The following is an 8,519-nucleotide window of genomic DNA, read 5'->3' as shown; positions in this document are numbered from 1 at the left end:
CGATCCCTGGCCCTTGCTATTACTTTTCTGGAATTTCTAACTTCTGATCCCATACGCCTACAGCCTCAAGCCTCACCATAGTCCCTCATGATCCTACCCTTCAATCCGCCACTAAGCCAAATCCAACGTCCAGAATTAATCCCCATACCATATACCATACTAACTAACCACATTAAATCCTAACCCTAATAAACTAAATTAATTTTTATTAATTATATGTTTTAATTAAATCTTATTTAATATATTTATTTATATAATAATAATTATTTTCATAATAAATTATTATATGATATTTATATTAAAAGTTTCAATTTGTTGTTCGTGCCGATTAAATCGATTAGTCGCTATGGGCAACAATAATTTTAATTAAAATGCTATTTAATTAAAAATGCAATTAAATTATATTTGGTTAAATGGTTGCAACTATCTTATTAGTTGTGATGATTAACCTCTTCTTTTTTCTGATCCTAATTCGTTATTCTTTTTAATCGAATCAATCGATTACGAGGGGTAACGATGCAAATTAATTATTAAAAATTATTAAAAATATCCTAATTCGTTATTAGTAATAATCAAATCAATTGATTAAAATTGGTAACGGTGCAACTTCAAATCTTTTAACTATGGCGATTGAATCTATTGATCGTTGCGGTTAATAGTGCTAAATTGAATTCGAGTTGTCCGCCCAAACCTCAAAAACACTTTTCAAACCTTTCAAAACTACAAGTTTCAAACTACGGATCTTCATCCTCATTCAAAACTACGATAGGCTACTCAAAAAGCCTCTAAACTCACGTTCAATCAAATTTCAAACCTAAAGGGCGTACAACCCGTGTCCCGAACTACGTTGACTCTGATTCTCCATAAGGAGATACGTAGGCACTTGGCAACAAGGTGAGTCCCCCTCTTCCAAACTCTAATCATGTTCAAATAATTAGCCTTTAACTCTTACTACTCTCTGTCACCTTTCTTTATAAACCTTGCCATAAATCTTTATCTTTGAATGTTAGCCTTTAGGAAAGGGTTGAGGGTGCCTAACACCTTCCCTCGACCTGGATATAGTATCTTACCCTGATCTCTTAACTGCGCGAGGTTTCCTATTCGCCTTGGTAGAATAGGTGGCGACTCTAAGTTATAATTTTTAGGCAGGTTGCTACACTAAGCTACAATTTTAGCGACTACTCGCCATCGGTACACATCGAGGTACCTTCGTGTCCAAGTATCACCATCTAATTATTTGTCATAACTTAGTTACCTTTACTAATTCATTCACCAAGTTATGCTCATAGATTTCCCTCACTCATCATCATAAGAGTACTTTCTTTTTTCACATTTTTTATTTTACTTTCCAAGTTATTTACCTTTTCACTTAACGGGATCTTACTTATAGTGAGTCTAACATGTTAATCTGAGTAGAGCAACATACTTGTTTCTTCGGTTTCAGACACAAAAACTTATTAAACATTCTTTTTCTTTATATATATATATATATATATATATATATATATATATATATATATATATATATATATATATATATATTATTCATGTAGTTTTTTTTTTCCTTCTTATTATAATTAATCTTTTTTACATTAGTCCACCTCTAAGATTAGTATAAATCAATCATTCTCCTATTTTCTATTATAGGTAATCTAACCCACCAATTATATACTTCTCAAACTTAAGATGAAGCGATTGGGATCATCACTAAACTACTTAGTGCAATAATTTTTCTTCATTTAACAACTTGGTTTAACACACAATTTCTAAAAAAGTTAGTAATCCAAAGTTACATCCAACTCCGTTCTTCAAACTTTGTTATGAAAAGAATAAGAACCTTAAAATAACATACTAATTGCAACCAACTAACTAAAATAACATAACTAACATTAAACTTCCCCACTCTCCTAAAACTTAAGATGAGAACAATGTTGTCCATGTCAAGACATGGTAGAAAGCTAGTAAATAGCGCAAAAAAAAAAAAAAACTAACTACAACTATAAGGTTCATTATTAAAAAAATACTACCTTTTAGGCATTTAACCTAGAGCTCTACCTCGTCCTAATTTATTGGGATCTCTTTCTCTAGCCTACCACTTCTTTGGTAACAACTGCTTAATGACGAAGTGACTTCAAAAACAAGGTGAGAGAGAGAATGAAATATGTTAGATAAATAATTCTAAAAGTTAAAAAAGATGATGATATAGGAAGAAGATGCTAGACAAATAAATAAAATAAAATAAAAGATAAGGTATAAGGAAGGAACAAATCTGATTTATCTTTGTATGATCGAAAGACATGAGTCCTATATCTAGATCCCAAGGATATCATCTTGGAATAATGACAATTAAGATTGTTATTTCGCTATTATTGCTCAAATCTTGTCAATCTTATTAAGTCATTATGTGATTATACTTTTTTTTCAGTTTGACAAAAATATATATCGTGAATGCCTGTGTAGAAATTAATCTCTTTTTAAAATTGAATGTATTATTTTGTTTATATTTTTAAGTAAAATAATTTTGAAAAAATTAAATAAATGTATGAGTTTTTATATAAAAAATTATATATTTTTATAATATTATAAATTTATGAATTAATACAATTTTGGTCTCTCTATTTTCATTTTTTAGTTTTGGTCTCTTCATTTTTTAGTCTTAGTCTCTCTATTTTAAAATCAGTGTTTTTTGTCCCTCTGTTTTATATTTTTTGAGATTTTAGTCCCCATCACATTTTAGTGTCATTTTTTATAACAAGGTAGATGAAGTGACGACGGGTCATAACTTAAGTGACATAATTTAAATTCCACACCATTTATAATTAATTTTTATCATAATCATAATAATATAATTTTCTATTTAAAACAAATAAAAACTTAAATGATCCTAATTAAATTAGCACTAATTTTTAAGTTATTTATTTATTTGAAAGTTAATTTTTTAAATTATTTGTAGACTTTTTAATGGAATACAATAATTTTAATTTTCAAAACTTAAAACTTGAGAGATGAGTGATTCAAACAAAGAACCTCTAAACATATGAGAGGTCTCTGACTTATCTTGTAAATCATTTGAGCCAACAGATATTCATGTTCATTGGATGACAAGACTATATACTACTTTTGTTCAAACAGCATACACTACACACATTTCCTTACATTAAAAATAAGTATGAGTAGGGCCAAAGTATTTAAATACCTTTTGTCAAATAGACTATAGGCTAAAATTCACCATTCAAATTGGTAAGCAAGTGGGATGTGGGGGTTTGAACACACTTTCTTACACCCGATGTTCTTTTATAACTACCAACTAAACTGGCTTAATGAAAATCCTATTATTAAATATTGAAAATTTTTATGAATGTATTCCGTTAATAAATGTACAAATAATAAAATATTTAATTCTTTAAATAAATAAATAACTTGTAACAAAAAAAAATAACTTAAAAATTAATGTTAACTTGATTTAAGCCATTTTTTTAATTAATTCTAATAATAAAATTATGTTATAATATTTATTTATTTTAAATGTAAAGTTATATTATTATTATTATTATAAAAATAATAATTACAAATGAAATGGAGTTTGAATCTTACCACTTAAGTCATGACACATCATTAATTCACTTGGCATGTCATCAAAAATGACACCAAAATGACATGAAAGCTTAACCTAATTACTACCCATCCTTTTGTTAGCCCATTATAAAAGGGGGCGCGCTCACCACTTCGACAAAACACGATATAACCATGGCGGCCACTTCAAAAATATAAGTGTATCTTATTTGTTGCATTTCTTACGTATACTAAGAGTCGCAAAGGTAGCATTTCACTATCTAACCATCATTCAATCATATAAAAGGTATTTTCAACATATATTGTTCTATTATTGATTTGATTACGATTATATGTTATGGATCGAGGCAACATCGATTGCAATTTCATTCTTCTACATTGTTTTCTCTATTTAATAATTGAGTCGTGATATTTTGTTTAATTTTTTGTTGTTTTGTTTTAACTCGACTAGATCTATGAGCGTCGAAACAATAATCAATTTTATATACTATCATAAGAATTTCCGATTGACCGGAAACAATTTTTTATATTATATACTTTTACTCATCAACCATGCTCTCAACGTTTGTTCTTTCTCAAGTTGATGTTATGTGTGATAATGTGCCATATAGGTAAAATCACTTGTATGCCATCTAGAACTTACTACCTATTGTGTTATATTAAAGTATGTTTTTTTTTTTCATGTGTAGGTCTTCGAATATCAAAAGTTGAAACAAAAATTGCAATGAGATCATGGAGAGGCATTAAGTTCATGATAATTACGAAAATGGAACTTTTTTTAACTATGGTATATATACTTTAATTTAATTGTTTAAAAACTTTAGTCTAACCGAAGACATTGTCGTGTTTGAAATACTAGCAAAGAAGAAGGCGAGAGAATTCATTAGGGTTCTTGACGATGAAACTGTTGTTGGTTTCACTCCATGCTACTATGTCATCGGTAGATGGATCATCAATCATCTGGTAAGTTTTTGCTAGGAATGATGTCGTAAAATCACCACCACCACTTAAGTCAACCGACGAACTCTCCACGATTTGATGGCACCACTCCTAGCAAGAACTTACGAGATGGTTGATGATTCATCTACGGATGAGATAGTATCATAGAGTCAAACCAACAAAAGTTTCATCGTAAAGAACCCTACTGAATTATCTCGTTTTCTTCGCCAATATTTCAAACACGACAATTTCTTCAGCTAGATTATAGTATTTATACCATAGTTAGATTAACGTTTTTATACCATAGTTATATTAAAGTATTGATACCATAATTAGATTTCTTTTACAAAAGTATATAATGTTCCATAGTTAGATTTTTTTAAACTCTTTTGATGTCGTTGGAAAATATTGCATCAAGATTGTTCGATTAAAGTTTACATGCCTCTTTCAACAAGATCATATTGAATTTTTGGTTAAATACACCCTAAATCTAATGACATTAAGTATTCGACACATTATGATATGTATGACATGTTTTCGTCATGTGCAATACAATAATACCACCATATGGACTCTTGGAAAATATTTTGTATGTATATAAGATGAGGTTTCTGGCTTATTAGTCTTTAGTTAATTCTATTGAAATATGTTGAAGATTGCATGAATTTTTTGATTTTTCAAACATCAATATTTGACTTGTTTAATATACAATTCAATTTTTTTAATATGATATTTTATACACACTACAAGGAAATTGACTTATAATGATAGACAAAATTCATCACTATATGTCATTTTGCCGTTGGTAAAAGTCTAATTATAAAACACCGCTGCCATACTGGCCGTGCACTATACTACTCGACTAATGACATAATTTCGTGTGTTGGTTAATGTTTTACCGACAGACTAATAGTTTTACCCACGGTTTCAGAAAAGTTATATTTTTAGCTACAACATTTTTCCGTAGGTAAAAGTGCTATCCTGAAAGAAAAAAAATACATTTTTTGTTGCAATTCCTACATATTTTTTTACTTATTATAAATAAAATTTTAATTATTATTTAAAGTAATTAATAGACATATCCATATTGTTTAAGACCAAATTGACAATACATTCATATTGTTAAAAACAATTAATATTTAAATTGTTATTTCAAAGTATGTAGCAACATTGGACAAATTATAAACTAAGATCCAAGCAAATTTGTTCATCGTTTATGACATAAATATTGAGTACTAGTAAGCACAAAACACATGACTTTTTCACATAGCCATATCTTGACTCAATGTACTCTTTCTTCATATGTATCCTCTCCAAGACTTTGTAGACTTCACAATCAATGCACGAACAAATGGAAAATTCATTACGTCACACAAGTCGAAAATAAATTCTGGGTCAAGTAGTAAAAACATAAGGTATACAGAGCAGAAACCATAATCATGTCATCATCACTCACATCAAAATTATAATAGAATAGGTCAAGTTCATGGAGAAAATAAGATTATGAAAACTAATTGTCTGAGTCAGGAAACACTAGCTCATTCATTAATTCTTAAGTAGCACTCAAAAGAATTAAACTTTTCAAGTAGATGGGGAAAGTGTTTTATTGACGTCAAAAAGAAATTATCAACCCAAATAATAATTATTTAAGCACCAATATGTATTATTAGGGCCGCCCTATAACATTGCATCACACATTCTAATTCCACCACAATTCAAATACATTAATACAAAAGTTACCATTAATATCTTCCTATAAAGCGGCATTCAAAACCTATACCGAAGTCAATGATGGACAGGAAGTGCAAATGGGCAATGAAGTGCGATCAAGAGTCGTTGGAACAGGATCTGTCGAACTCAACTTCACCTCTGGAAAGAAAGTCACTCTTGTCAATGTTCTTCATGTTCCCGACATGAATAGAAACCTCGTTAGTGGGGACTTGTTGGGAAAACCGGGTATTAAATCTGTATATGAATCAGGCAAGTTAATATTGACCCGTAATGGTATATTTGTAGGAAAAGGATATTCCGCTGAAGGAATGATCAAACTTTGTACTACCGACAATATTATTAATGAAATTTCTAATTCTGCTTATATGCTTGAATCTATTTCATTATGGCACTCTAGACTAGCACATATTGGTATTAGTACTATGAATAGACTAATTAAATCTAGATTGATATCATGTAACATTCATGATTTCGGAAAATGCGAAATATGTGTTAAGTCTAAAATGATTAAGAAACCTTTCAAAAGTGTTGAAAGAAAAACAAATGTTCTTGATCTTGTGAACTCTGACTTGTGTGAATTCAATGGAATGTTGACCCGTGGGGGAAATCGTTATTTTATAACGTTTATCGATGATTGTTCTAGGTTCACACATGTATACCTCTTAAAGCATAAAGATGATGCCTTTAATTCTTTTAAAACATATAAATCGGAAGTCAAAAATCAATTAAATACTACCATAAAAGTACTTAGAAGTGATAGAGGCGGTGAATACTTCTCGGCAGAATTTGATGCATATTATGAAGAATATGGCATAATACACGAATGTTCCGCGCCTCGCACACCACAACAAAATGGCATGGTCGAAAGAAAAAATAGAACATATCAAGAGATGATTAATGCTATGTTAATGCAATCAGAATTGCCATTTAATTTGTGGGGTGAAGCATTATTATCCGCATGTCATATAATGAACAGGATTCCTTTAAAAACAACTGGAATTTCTCCATATGAAAAATGGAAAGGAAGATCACCAAATATTGGTTATTTTAAAGTGTGGGGGTGTGTAGCATATTACAAAAATATGGATCCTAAAAGAACAAAACTAGGTCCTCGAGGGATCAAATATGCCTTCATAGGATATGCACCAAATAGCAAAGCATATAAACTTTTAAATTTAGAGTCTAATGTAATTGTCAAATCCTGAGATGTGGAATTCTTTGAAAATCTTATCACAAAGGATAAGGAACCAGAGAATCCCACGATCAAAGAATCTTGTGACAATAATTCGACACGGATTATTGAAACACAACCCGAACCAAGAAGAAGAAAAAGGGCACGAAAAATTAAGGGTCTAGGAACAGATGAAATTGATTCTCAACTTATTTCCGTTTATCTAGTTGAAGGAAATAGCAAGAATGATATTCATAAAATTCCTATTATTCTTCAAATTGAAGATGATCCTAAAACGTATAAAGAAGCAGTGACTTCTAGAGACGCTTCTTTTTGGAAGGATGCTATCCAAGATGAATTGGATTCAATTATGTCAAACCATACTTGGGAACTCGTTGATCTTCCGAAGGGATCAAGACCCATTGGATGCAAATGGGTATTTAGGAAGAAGTATCACAATAATGGTACATTAAACACCTACAAGGCCAGACTAGTTGCAAAAGGATTTAGACAAAAGGAAGGTATTGATTATTTTGATACATATGCACCAGTAGCAAAAACTACGACGATTAGAATATTGTTTGCACTAGCTTCCTTGAACAACCTTATTGTACATCAAATGGACGTTAAAACAGCATTTCTAAATGGCGATCTCGATGAGGAAATCTATATGGAGCAACCAGAAGGCTACATACTTTATGGAAATGAACAAAAGGGATGCAAACTTATCAAATCTTTATACGGTTTAAAACAGGCACCAAAACAATGGCATCAAAAATTTGACACTGCCCTACTTTCAAATGGGTTCATTCCAAACTCTTGTGACAAATGCTTGTACACAAAGGTGTGTGGAAATGCTATAATATTTCTATGTCTATATGTTGATGACATGTTGATTATTAGCAATGAAATGAATAAAATATTAGAAACAAAAGGATTTCTAACTTCCACATTCAAGATGAAAGATCTTGGATTAGTTGACACTATATTAGGGATCAAAGTAAAACGAAATAATGGGGGTTATGAACTTAATCAAACACATTATATTGAAAAAATGTTGGAAAAGTTCAAACACCTTAACTTTAAGGAAGTAAACACTTCGTTC

The sequence above is a fragment of the Vicia villosa genome, unplaced genomic scaffold (genome assembly GCF_029867415.1).
Source record: "Vicia villosa cultivar HV-30 ecotype Madison, WI unplaced genomic scaffold, Vvil1.0 ctg.000800F_1_1, whole genome shotgun sequence".
In the NCBI taxonomy this organism is placed as follows: domain Eukaryota; kingdom Viridiplantae; phylum Streptophyta; class Magnoliopsida; order Fabales; family Fabaceae; genus Vicia; species Vicia villosa.
Note: the sequence above shows the minus strand (reverse complement) of the source record.